Source organism: Ranitomeya variabilis, chromosome 1 (assembly GCF_051348905.1).
Source record: "Ranitomeya variabilis isolate aRanVar5 chromosome 1, aRanVar5.hap1, whole genome shotgun sequence".
Taxonomy (NCBI): Eukaryota; Metazoa; Chordata; class Amphibia; order Anura; family Dendrobatidae; genus Ranitomeya; species Ranitomeya variabilis.
In genome coordinates, this window is record NC_135232.1 from 799,695,873 (window position 1) to 799,709,918 (window position 14,046).

Genomic DNA, 14,046 nt, shown 5'->3' on the forward strand with positions numbered 1-14,046 from the left:
GTCTGCCTTGCTGCAGTCTTTTTTCTCTCTCTCCTCCTAATCTCTGTATGCTCTGTGTGCACCTGACAATAATGGATCTCCAGAGTGTAACTGCGGGTTTGAATAATCTCATCACGAAAGTACAAAATTTACAAGATTTTGTGGTACATGCTCCGGTATCTGAGCCGAGAATTCCTTTGCCGGAGTTCTTCACAGGGAATAGAGCTAGCTTCCAGAATTTCCGAAATAATTGTAAGCTTTATTTGTCCCTGAAGTCTCGTTCAGCTGGAGTCCCTGCTCAGCAGGTTAGGATTGTGATTTCCTTGCTCAGGGGTGACCCTCAAGATTGGGCCTTCTCATTGCCAGCAGGGGATCCTGCGTTACGCGATGTGGATGCGTTTTTTCTGGCCTTGGGCTTGCTTTATGAGGAACCTCATTTGGAACTTCAGGCAGAAAAAACTTTGATGGCACTATCTCAGGGGCAAGACGAAGCTGAAGTTTTCTGCCAAAAATTCCGTAAATGGTCTGTGCTTACTCAGTGGAATGAGTGCGCCTTGGCGGCAACTTTCAGAGAAGGTCTCTCTGATGCCGTTAAGGATGTTATGGTGGGGTTCCCTTTGCCTGCAGGTCTGAATGAGTCCATGACAATGGCTATTCAGATTGATAGGCGTCTGCGGGAGCGCAAACCGGTGCACCATCTGGCGGTGTCTATGGAAAAGACGCCAGAAAGTATGCAGTGTGATAGAATTCTGTCCAGGAGCGAGCGACAGAATTTTAGACGGAAGAATGGATTGTGTTTCTATTGTGGGGATTCTACTCATGTTATATCAGCATGCTCTAGGCGTACAAAGAAGCTTGATAAGTCTGTTTCCATTGGCACCATTCAGTCTAAGTTTATTTTGTCTGTAACCCTGATTTGCTCTTTGTCATCCATTGCCACGGACGCCTATGTTGACTCTGGCGCCGCTCTGAGTCTTATGGATTGGTCCTTTGCCAATCGTTGTGGTTTTGATTTAGAGCCTTTGGAGACTCTTATTCCTCTGAAGGGGATTGACTCCACCCCATTGGCTAATAATAAACCACAATACTGGACACAAGTAACCATGCGTATCAATCCGGATCACCAGGAGATTATTCGTTTCCTGGTGCTGTATAATTTACATGACGATTTGGTACTGGGATTGCCATGGTTGCAGTCTCACAACCCAGTCTTGGACTGGAGAGCAATGTCTGTGTTGAGCTGGGGATGTAAGGGTATTCATGGGGACGTACCTTTGGTTTCTATTTCGTCGTCCATTCCCTCTGAAGTCCCTGAGTTCCTCTCTGATTATCAAGACGTCTTTGACGAACCCAAGCTTGGGTCGTTACCTCCGCACCGTGAGTGCGATTGTGCCATAGATTTGATACCGGGTTGTAAATATCCAAAGGGTCGTTTGTTTAATTTGTCTGTGCCGGAACATGCTGCTATGCGGGAATATATAAAGGAGTCTTTGGAAAAGGGACATATTCGTCCATCTTCTTCTCCCTTGGGAGCTGGGTTTTTCTTTGTCTCAAAAAAAGACGGCTCTTTGAGACCATGTATTGATTATCGGCTTCTGAATAAGATCACTGTCAAGTATCAATACCCATTGCCATTGCTTACTGATTTGTTTGCTCGTATAGAGGGTGCTAAGTGGTTCTCTAAAATTGATCTTCGTGGGGCGTATAATTTGGTGCGGATCAGGCAGGGGGATGAGTGGAAGACCGCATTTAATACGCCCGAGGGCCACTTTGAGTATTTGGTCATGCCTTTTGGTCTTTCTAATGCCCCTTCAGTTTTCCAGTCTTTTATGCATGATATTTTCCGCGATTTTCTGGATAAATTTATGATAATATATCTGGATGATATTCTGATTTTTTCTGATGACTGGGACTCTCATGTCCAGCAGGTCAGGAGAGTTTTTCAGGTTCTGCGGTCTAATTCTTTATGTGTGAAGGGGTCTAAGTGCGTTTTTGGGGTCCAGAAAATTTCCTTTTTGGGGTATATTTTTTCTCCCTCTTCCATTGAGATGGATCCCGTCAAGGTGCAAGCTATTTGTGACTGGACTCAGCCCTCCTCTCTTAAGGGTCTTCAGAGATTTTTGGGCTTTGCCAACTTTTACCGCCGATTTATTGCTGGTTTTTCGGATGTCGTTAAACCACTGACTGATTTGACCAGACAAGGCGCCGATGTTGCTAATTGGTCCCCTCATGCTGTAGAGGCCTTTCAGGAGCTTAAGCGCCGTTTTGCCTCTGCCCCTGTGTTGCGTCAGCCTGATGTGAATCTGCCTTTTCAGGTTGAGGTTGACGCTTCGGAAATCGGAGCTGGGGCAGTGTTGTCGCAGAAAGGTTCCGACTGCTCCGTCATTAGGCCTTGTGCCTTCTTTTCTCGCAAATTTTCGCCCGCAGAGCGGAATTATGATGTTGGGAATCGGGAGCTTTTGGCCATGAAGTGGGCGTTTGAGGAGTGGCGCCATTGGCTCGAGGGGGCTAGGCATCAGGTGGTGGTATTGACTGACCACAAAAATTTGATTTATCTTGAGACTGCCAGACGCCTGAATCCTAGACAGGCGCGCTGGTCTTTATTTTTTTCTCGCTTTAATTTTGTGGTGTCATACCTACCGGGTTCTAAGAATGTTAAGGCAGATGCCCTTTCTAGGAGTTTTGACCCGGACTCTCCTGGTAATTCTGAACCCACAGGTATCCTTAGGGAGGGAGTAATTTTGTCGGCCGTTTCTCCTGATCTGCGGCGGTCCTTGCAGGAGTTTCAGGCGGATAGACCGGATCGTTGTCCGCCTGATAGACTGTTTGTTCCGGATGATTGGACCAGCAGAGTCATCTCTGAGGTACATTCTTCTGCATTGGCAGGTCATCCCGGAATTTTTGGTACCAGGGATTTGGTGGCAAGATCCTTCTGGTGGCCTTCCTTGTCACGAGATGTGCGAGTCTTTGTGCAGTCATGTGACGTTTGTGCTCGGGCCAAGTCTTGTAGTTCTCGGGCTAGCGGACTGCTGTTGCCCTTGCCTATTCCTAAGAGGCCTTGGACACACATCTCGATGGATTTTATTTCAGATCTGCCTGTTTCCCAGAAGATGTCTGTCATCTGGGTGGTCTGTGACCGTTTCTCTAAAATGGTCCATTTGGTTCCTCTGCCCAAGTTGCCTTCTTCTTCTGAGTTGGTTCCTCTGTTTTTTCAGAATGTTGTCCGATTGCACGGTATTCCTGAGAATATTGTTTCTGACAGAGGTACCCAATTTGTGTCTAGATTTTGGCGGGCATTCTGTGCTAGGATGGGCATAGATTTGTCTTTTTCGTCTGCTTTTCACCCTCAGACTAATGGCCAGACCGAGCGGACTAATCAGACCCTTGAGACATATCTGAGGTGTTTTGTCTCTGCTGACCAGGATGATTGGGTTGCTTTTTTGCCATTGGCAGAGTTCGCCCTCAATAATCGGGCCAGTTCTTCCACCTTGGTGTCCCCGTTTTTCTGTAATTCGGGGTTTCACCCTCGATTTTCCTCCGGTCAGGTGGAGTCCTCGGATTGTCCTGGAGTGGATGCGGTGGTGGAGAGATTGCATCACATCTGGGGGCAGGTTATGGACAATTTGAAGTTGTCCCAGGAGAAGACTCAGCGTTTTGCCAACCGTCATCGTCGTGTTGGTTCTCGGCTTTGTGTTGGAGATTTAGTGTGGTTGTCTTCTCGTTTTGTCCCTATGAGGGTCTCTTCTCCTAAGTTTAAACCTCGGTTCATCGGCCCTTATAGAATATTGGAGATCCTTAATCCTGTTTCTTTCCGTTTGGACCTCCCTGCGTCCTTTTCCATTCATAACGTTTTTCATCGGTCGTTATTGCGCAGGTATGAGGTACCTGTTGTACCTTCAGTTGAGCCTCCTGCTCCGGTGTTGGTTGAGGGTGAGTTGGAGTACGTTGTGGAGAAAATTTTGGACTCTCGTGTTTCCAGACGGAAACTCCAGTATCTGGTCAACTGGAAGGGTTACGGCCAGGAGGATAATTCTTGGGTCAATGCATCTGATGTTCATGCTTCTGATCTTGTTCGTGCCTTCCATAGGGCTCATCCTGGTCGCCCTGGTGGATCTGGTGAGGGTTCGGTGCCCCCTCCTTGAGGGGGGGGTACTGTTGTGAATTTGGATTCTGGGCTCCCCCGGTGGCCGCTTGTGGAATTGGACTTGTCATCCTCTTTCCTGTTTCACCTGGTTCCATCAGTAGTGGGTGTCGCTATTTAAGCTCATTTCTCTGGTGGTTTCTTGCCGGTCAACAATGTTATCTGATGCCTCTCAGTGCTTGTTCCTGCTTCTAGACAACTACTAGTTAAGTTGGACTTTTGTCCATGTTTTGTTTTGCCTATTTGTTCCAGTTCACAGCTGAAGTTTTGTTACTGTGTCTGGAAAGCTCTCGTTGATCAGGGATTGCTACTCTGGCGTTATGAGTTAATGCCAGAGTTTAAGGTAATCTCTGGATGGTGTTTTGTTAGTGTTTTTTCTGCTGACCATGAAAGTATACTATCTGTCTTCTGCTATCTAGTAAGCGGACCTCAAATTTGCTAAGACTATTTTCCTGCTGCGTTTGTTGTTTCATCTGAACTCACCGTCATTATATGTGGGGGGCTACTGTCTTCTTTGGAATATTTCTCTAGAGGTGAGCCAGGTCTTATATTTCCCTCTGCTAGCTATTTAGGTCTTAGGCCAGAGCTGGGCATCTAGCGATAAATAGGAAATGCTACCTGGCTATTTCTAGTTGCGCGGCAGGCTTAGTTCATGGTCAGTATAGTTCCATCTTCCGAGAGCTTGTCCCTCTATAGGCTTGCTATGATCTCTGCCTGCAGAGATCATGACAGATAGCAGGAAGACAGAAAGGGCACTTTCATGGTCAGCTGAAAACCCTATCAAAATACCATCCTGAAATTACTTTAAGACTCTAGTATTAACTCATAACATCAGAGTGGCAATTTCAGATCACAAGAGCTTTCCAGACACAGAAACGAAACTACAGCTGTGAACTGGAACAAAATGCAAAAACAAACAAGGACTAAGTCCAACTTAGCTGGGAGTTGTCTAGCAGCAGGAACATGCACAGAAAGGCTTCTGATTACAATGTTGACCGGCATGGAAGTGACAGAGGAGCAAGGCTAAATAGCGACTCCCACATCCTGATGGAAACAGGTGAACAGAGAGGATGATGCACACCAGTTCAATTCCACCAGTGGCCACCGGGGGAGCCCAAAATCCAATTTCACAACAGTACCCCCCCCTCAAGGAGGGGGCACCGAACCCTCACCAGAACCACCAGGGCGATCAGGATGAGCCCTATGAAAGGCACGGACCAAATCGGAGGCATGAACATCAGAGGCAGTCACCCAAGAATTATCCTCCTGACCGTATCCCTTCCATTTGACCAGATACTGGAGTTTCCGTCTGGAAACACGGGAGTCCAAGATTTTTTCCACAACGTACTCCAACTCGCCCTCAACCAACACCGGAGCAGGAGGCTCAACGGAAGGCACAACCGGTACCTCATACCTGCGCAATAATGACCGATGAAAAACATTATGAATAGAAAAAGATGCAGGGAGGTCCAAACGGAAGGACACAGGGTTAAGAATCTCCAATATCTTGTACGGGCCGATGAACCGAGGCTTAAACTTGGGAGAAGAAACCCTCATAGGGACAAAACGAGAAGACAACCACACCAAGTCCCCAACACAAAGCCGAGGACCAACCCGACGCCGGCGGTTGGCAAAAAGCTGAGTCTTCTCCTGGGACAACTTCAAATTGTCCACTACCTGCCCCCAAATCTGATGCAACCTCTCCACCACAGCATCCACTCCAGGACAATCCGAAGATTCCACCTGACCAGAAGAAAATCGAGGATGAAACCCCGAATTACAGAAAAAGGGAGACACCAAGGTGGCAGAACTGGCCCGATTATTGAGGGCAAACTCCGCTAAAGGCAAAAAAGCAACCCAATCATCCTGATCTGCAGACACAAAACACCTCAAATATGTCTCCAAGGTCTGATTCGTCTGCTCGGTCTGGCCATTAGTCTGAGGATGGAAAGCAGACGAGAAAGACAAATCTATGCCCATCCTAGCACAGAATGCTCGCCAAAATCTAGACACGAATTGGGTACCTCTGTCAGAAACGATATTCTCCGGAATACCATGCAAACGGACCACATTTTGAAAAAACAGAGGAACCAACTCGGAAGAAGAAGGCAACTTAGGCAGGGGAACCAAATGGACCATCTTAGAGAAACGATCACACACCACCCAGATGACAGACATCTTCTGAGAAACAGGAAGATCCGAAATAAAATCCATCGAGATGTGCGTCCAGGGCCTCTTCGGGATAGGCAAGGGCAACAACAATCCACTAGCCCGAGAACAACAAGGCTTGGCCCGAGCACAAACGTCACAAGACTGCACGAAGCCTCGCACATCTCGAGACAGGGAAGGCCACCAGAAGGACCTTGCCACCAAATCCCTGGTACCAAAGATTCCAGGATGACCTGCCAACGCAGAAGAATGAACCTCAGAAATGACTTTACTGGTCCAATCATCAGGAACAAACAGTCTACCAGGTGGGCAACGATCAGGTCTATCCACCTGAAACTCCTGCAAGGCCCGCCGCAGGTCTGGAGAAACGGCAGACAATATCACTCCATCCTTAAGGATACCTGTAGGTTCAGAATTACCAGGGGAGTCAGGCTCAAAACTCCTAGAAAGGGCATCCGCCTTAACATTCTTAGAACCTGGCAGGTAGGACACCACAAAATTAAACCGAGAGAAAAACAACGACCAGCGCGCCTGTCTAGGATTCAGGCGTCTGGCGGACTCAAGATAAATTAGATTTTTGTGGTCAGTCAATACCACCACCTGATGTCTAGCCCCCTCAAGCCAATGACGCCACTCCTCAAAAGCCCACTTCATGGCCAAAAGCTCCCGATTCCCAACATCATAATTCAGCTCGGCGGGCGAAAATTTACGCGAGAAAAAAGCACAAGGTCTCATCACGGAGCAATCGGAACTTCTCTGCGACAAAACCGCCCCAGCTCCGATTTCAGAAGCGTCGACCTCAACCTGAAAAGGAAGAGCAACATCAGGCTGACGCAACACAGGGGCGGAAGAAAAGCGGCGCTTAAGCTCCCGAAAGGCCTCCACAGCAGCAGGGGACCAATCAGCAACATCAGCACCCTTCTTAGTCAAATCAGTCAATGGTTTAACAACATCAGAAAAACCAGCAATAAATCGACGATAAAAGTTAGCAAAGCCCAAAAATTTCTGAAGACTCTTAAGAGAAGAGGGTTGCGTCCAATCACAAATAGCCTGAACCTTGACAGGATCCATCTCGATGGAAGAGGGGGAAAAAATATATCCCAAAAAGGAAATCTTTTGAACCCCAAAAACGCACTTAGAACCCTTCACACACAAGGAATTAGACCGCAAAACCTGAAAAACCCTCCTGACCTGCTGGACATGAGAGTCCCAGTCATCCGAAAAAATCAAAATATCATCCAGATACACAATCATAAATTTATCCAAATAATCACGGAAAATGTCATGCATAAAGGACTGAAAGACTGAAGGGGCATTTGAAAGACCAAAAGGCATCACCAAATACTCAAAGTGGCCCTCGGGCGTATTAAATGCGGTTTTCCACTCATCCCCCTGCTTAATTCGCACCAAATTATACGCCCCACGAAGATCTATCTTAGAGAACCACTTGGCCCCCTTTATGCGAGCAAACAAATCAGTCAGCAGTGGCAACGGATATTGATATTTAACCGTGATTTTATTCAAAAGCCGATAATCAATGCACGGCCTCAAAGAGCCATCTTTCTTAGCCACAAAGAAAAAACCGGCTCCTAAGGGAGATGACGAAGGACGAATATGTCCCTTTTCCAAGGACTCCTTTATATATTCTCGCATAGCAGCATGTTCAGGCACAGACAGATTAAATAAACGACCCTTAGGGTATTTACTACCCGGAATCAAATCTATGGCACAATCGCACTCCCGGTGCGGAGGTAATGAACCAAGCTTAGGTTCTTCAAAAACGTCACGATATTCAGTCAAGAATTCAGGAATCTCAGAGGGAATAGATGATGAAATGGAAACCACAGGTACGTCCCCATGCGTCCCCTTACATCCCCAGCTTAACACAGACATAGCTTTCCAGTCAAGGACTGGGTTATGAGATTGCAGCCATGGCAATCCAAGCACCAACACATCATGTAGGTTATACAGCACAAGAAAGCGAATAATCTCCTGGTGATCCGGATTAATCCGCATAGTTACTTGTGTCCAGTATTGTGGTTTATTGCTAGCCAATGGGGTGGAGTCAATCCCCTTCAGGGGTATAGGAGTTTCAAGAGGCTCCAAATCATACCCACAGCGTTTGGCAAAGGACCAATCCATCAGACTCAAAGCGGCGCCAGAGTCGACATAGGCATCCGCGGTAATAGATGATAAAGAACAAATCAGGGTCACAGATAGAATAAACTTAGACTGTAAAGTGCCAATTGAAACAGACTTATCAAGCTTCTTAGTACGCTTAGAGCATGCTGATATAACATGAGTTGAATCACCGCAATAGAAGCACAACCCATTTTTTCGTCTAAAATTCTGCCGTTCACTTCTGGACAGAATTCTATCACATTGCATATTCTCTGGCGTCTTCTCAGTAGACACCACCAAATGGTGCACAGGTTTGCGCTCCCGCAGACGCCTATCGATCTGGATAGCCATTGTCATGGACTCATTCAGACCCGCAGGCACAGGGAACCCCACCATAACATCCTTAATGGCATCAGAGAGACCCTCTCTGAAATTCGCCGCCAGGGCGCACTCATTCCACTGAGTAAGCACAGCCCATTTATGGAATTTCTGGCAGTATATTTCAGCTTCGTCTTGCCCCTGAGATAGGGACATCAAGGCCTTTTCCGCCTGAAGTTCTAACTGAGGTTCCTCATAAAGCAACCCCAAGGCCAGAAAAAACGCATCCACATTGAGCAACGCAGGATCCCCTGGAGCCAATGCAAAAGCCCAATCCTGAGGGTCGCCCCGGAGCAAAGAAATCACAATCCTGACCTGCTGAGCAGGATCTCCAGCAGAGCGAGATTTCAGGGACAAAAACAACTTGCAATTATTTTTGAAATTTTGAAAGCAAGATCTATTCCCCGAGAAAAATTCAGGCAAAGGAATTCTAGGTTCAGATATAGGAACATGAACAACAAAATCTTGTAAGTTTTGAACTTTCGTGGTGAGATTATTCAAACCTGCAGCTAAACTCTGAATATCCATTTTAAACAGGTGAACACAGAGCCATTCCAGGATTAGAAGGAGAGAGAGAGAGAAAGGCTGCAATATAGGCAGACTTGCAAGAGATTCAATTACAAGCACACTCAGAACTGAGAAAAAAAAAAAATCTTCAGCAGACTTCTCTTTTCTCTCCTTTCTCTGTCAATTAATTTAACCCTTTATGGCCGGTCAAACTGTTATGGTTCTCAATGGCAAGAGAACATAGCCCAGCAAACATACGAACTAGCTCTTGGAAGGATGGAAACTAAACTGACCATGAACTAAACCTGCCGCACAACTAACAGTAGCCGGGTAGCGTAGCCTGCGTTTTATCCCTAGACGCCCAGCGCCGGCCGGAGGACTAACTAATCCTGGCAGAGGAAAATATAGTCCTGGCTCACCTCTAGAGAAATTTCCCCGAAAGGCAGACAGAGGCCCCCACAAATATTGGCGGTGATTTTAGATGAAATGACAAACGTAGTATGAAAATAGGTTTAGCAAAATTGAGGTCCGCTTACTAGATAGCAGGAAGACAGAAAGGGCACTTTCATGGTCAGCTGAAAACCCTATCAAAATACCATCCTGAAATTACTTTAAGACTCTAGTATTAACTCATAACATCAGAGTGGCAATTTCAGATCACAAGAGCTTTCCAGACACAGAAACGAAACTACAGCTGTGAACTGGAACAAAATGCAAAAACAAACAAGGACTAAGTCCAACTTAGCTGGGAGTTGTCTAGCAGCAGGAACATGCACAGAAAGGCTTCTGATTACAATGTTGACCGGCATGGAAGTGACAGAGGAGCAAGGCTAAATAGCGACTCCCACATCCTGATGGAAACAGGTGAACAGAGAGGATGATGCACACCAGTTCAATTCCACCAGTGGCCACCGGGGGAGCCCAAAATCCAATTTCACAACAATATACTAAGGCTACTTTCTTCTAGCATTTTTCTGCAGACGTCGAAATGCGTCGTTTTGTGGAAAAAACGGATGCAACGCATACAGCATTTTGACGGATCCGTCGTCGATTCGCTAGACGGTTCCATCGAAAAACTGGATCTGTTGCATCCGTTTTTTCCATCCGTTTCATCCGTTTTTTTGACGGATCCGTTTTCCATGCCTAAAAGTAGGAGTCTCCTTTTATGTGATTGGCTCCTGGAAAATAGGGAAAACTATATACAGACTGTTTTTACAGCCCATCTTTGAAAGGGTTTAGAGAAAGTGGCAGAGATGGAGGGAGTGCTTGTGAGCATTGCGAACGTGGTTACCGATGTGATTTTTTAGACCAATCGGCTGGATATTATGGTTCGGGAGCAGGAGGCGGCAGCAGAAAGACGAAGGATGCTTCACCCTCGACGTCGCAGACTATGGATTCATCCCATTAATGCACTGCGGATGACCCGGGGCGTCTATTCCACCCTGTACATGGAGTTGCGGCAGAACCCGGAGAAATGTTAAATGTTTTAATTATCTTCGGATGAGGCAGGAGCACTTTGGTTTGTTGCTGGAAAAAGTGGTGGATGTCATCCAAAGGCAGGACACACGCATGAGGTTTTCCATTTCACCAGCGGAGCAGCTGATGGTGACCCTGCGGTAATTAAATTTTATTAAAGTTTTTTTTTTTTACATCATTGTTCATATTTATTGCCATGTTAACATATTTCAACCTATGGAAAACCACATCAGCAGTGACCATGCTCCATAAAATGCTGCGCTGAAACACTGTGTAGCATTTTCTGTAGCATGTTAATATTTTTATGGTTTGGGGCCCTTCCCAATTTTTAAAACACCTGCCGCAATAGGAATGCAGAGATGTAAAAATTCAGTTTTTAATGTGCACTTCAACAGCCCCCCAAAAAAACGGCATTTTTTGAAACGTAAATAAAAATTTAAAAAAAAAAATTTGTGTAAATTGCTGAAAAATGTTATGTTGGTGTCTTAATTTTTACTTAAATTTTTATTTTTGTTTTTCACAGCTTCTTGGCTACAGGAGAATCCCTAACGTCACTACACTACCAGTTCCGCCTGGGAATATCCACCATTTCTGGAATTGTAAAAGTGACCTGCCTGGCTATGTGGGATACCTTGCACACGGAGTACATTCCACAACCAACAAGGGACATCTGGCTGCAGAGTGCAGAACTGTTTGAGAAAGTGTGCCATTTCCCAAATTGCTTGGGTGCAGTAGATGAGAAACACATTGGTATAGCAAAACCGGCAGGAACAGGCTCTGAGTACTACAACTATAAGAAGTACTTTTCTATCATACTCATGGCCATTGCAGATGCCAACTGCAAATTTCTGGCTGTGGACATTGGAGCCTATGGCCGGTCCAACGACTCCCAAGTTTTCAAAACTTCACCAATGGGCCATTGTTTGTATGGAGATATGTATCTCACCACCTCCCACCAGCCAGACCACTCCCGGGAACAACTGGACCAGCGATGCCGTATGTCTGTGTGGGTGATGAGGCCTTTCAGTTGTCCCCACATCTCCTCAAACCGTATTCAAGCAGAGACTTGACCCAAACCAAAAAAAGTGTTCAATTACCGCTTAACAAGAGCTAGAAGAGTGGTGGAGTGTGCATTTGGCATTCTCACTGCAAAGTGGCGCGTGCTGCTCACCGCCATAGCACTGCACATACGAACAGTGGATGAGGTTGTGAAGGCCTGCATGGTCCTACATAACTTTGTACTTTCCAAGGAACCTGTTTCCATGGAAGATGAGGACTTGGAGACCACCCTGTGGGATTACCACAGCAGTTCTGTACGTTCTTCCGTTTCTGTTTCCAGAATGAGGGACAACTTTGCTGAGTATTTTGTTTCACCTGTGGGCAGGGTGGCATGGCAAGATAACATTGTGTGAAGTTTTATTTCATTTATTGGTGATTAATGTTTGTGTGTGTACAAAGTTTTTTATTGACACCAACGTAATAATTAGTTTCAAAAACTTTGGTATATTTTGGGTAATAAACAAAATGTTATACCTTTCTAACGTGTGATGTGTTTTTATTTTACATTCATTATCATATTAAATGAAGGCAGTTCACAAACAATTGTTGTCAAACCAAACACAATTTTATTTAACATATAACAACGTTAAATCATTGTAAACCTTTAGCAGTTTTTTTTATACAAATACATTTTGGGTCAACCTTTTTTTTAGGTTGTAAACCTTTTCTTTGCAAAAACTAGATTTATAAAGCATTTTTTTTGGTGGGGTAACACTTCATTTTTTGTCTCTTTTTTTTTTATCGGTTGGTAAACCGTATTTTTGGTACCCATCTTTTTTTTGCTTCTCATATTTTCTTTGGTAAACTTTTTTTGATAAAAATACAACATTACAGTGTCAAACATACATTACAAATCTGTAAGATATTAGCGGAGGGGCTGGAAGGTTGGACCACGTCGATAGTTGGGGAAAGCCTACTGGGTCGGGGTGTTGTGGAAGGGGGGAAAAAACAGGAAGCTGAGCAGGGAAGGGTGGTGTTGGGGTAGGTGGTATACTAAATGGGGAAGGAAAGCTTGACAAGGAAGAAAACATTGGGGAAGGCACTGTGATTTGGGGACGGGATGAGAATTGGGACTGGGTTGGGTATTGGGACTGTGTTTGGTATTGGGACTGGGGTGGGAATTGGGACTGTGTTGTTTGGTATTGGGCCTGGGGTGGGAATTGGGACTGTGTTGTTTGGTATTGGGCCTGGGGTGGGTATTGGGCCTGGGGTGGGAAAGTTGTAGTGGCTGTGTGGGGAGGTGTGGGAGTTTGGCCTTGGGACATAACCCGCAGTAGAGCAGCAAGGCAGTCGTGCATTACCTGCATCTGCTGGTCAAGAGAAAGCTTTTCCATGCTCTTGAGCATTGATTGGAAAAAAAGGTTGCTTGGAGCTTGACTTGCATCTGAATGCATCCTATCCAAGCGACTGCTGGTTTCCCTGCTGGTTTCACTGATGTGTGCTTGCACCATGTTGAAGCCAGCAGTCACTTGCTCTCCCAAAATTTTGAAAGAGCTTTGGAAGGATGCATTCAGATGCAAGAACTCAGGAGCATAGCTCCTTTCCTGACCCCTCTGTTGCTGCCGCCACGAACCTATTGGTGGTCTAGAGGTGGCAGGATCAGAAGGGTGGGGTAAAGGGAACGCTACGTCTTGACCAGCAGATTCAAGTAACGAGGGCTGCGATGCTGCTTCACTGCTGGCGGCAGCGGAAGTGGATGGGGCAGAGGTACCGGAAGAGCCAGACAAGGGGTCAGAGGGGTGGGGTCTACCGACGTGGCCCTCGGTGGCGGACTCCTGAGAGATCGCTCCAGAGGGGGCCAAGGTAGATGCAGGCGCCCGATGGCTGGAGAAGGTGCTGTGAAATAGATTAAAAAAAAAATTAATATATTGATAGGGGAAAATCCCTGACTGAAACCAAACAAGTTAGGTACAATTGGTAATTCAATGGGCTGTTGAATACTTACACTCTTTGAAGCATACTTTCACGGAGGAAGGACAGGGCCCGGCCATATTTATATGGAGTCCTTCTTCTTCGTGCTGAGCCACTCGGGGCCTGCATCTCCTCGTTAAATTCCCTCTTGAAGCGATCCCTGAGTGACCGCCACCGCTTCCTAATCCTTTCACCTGTAAAGACAAGAATAAAAGCAAGTGTTAATTAAAATACATTCCAGTAAGTTGAAAACATAACTGAAAAGTGAATACTTACATTCTTGAGTCTGCTGCCTTGGATCAAGG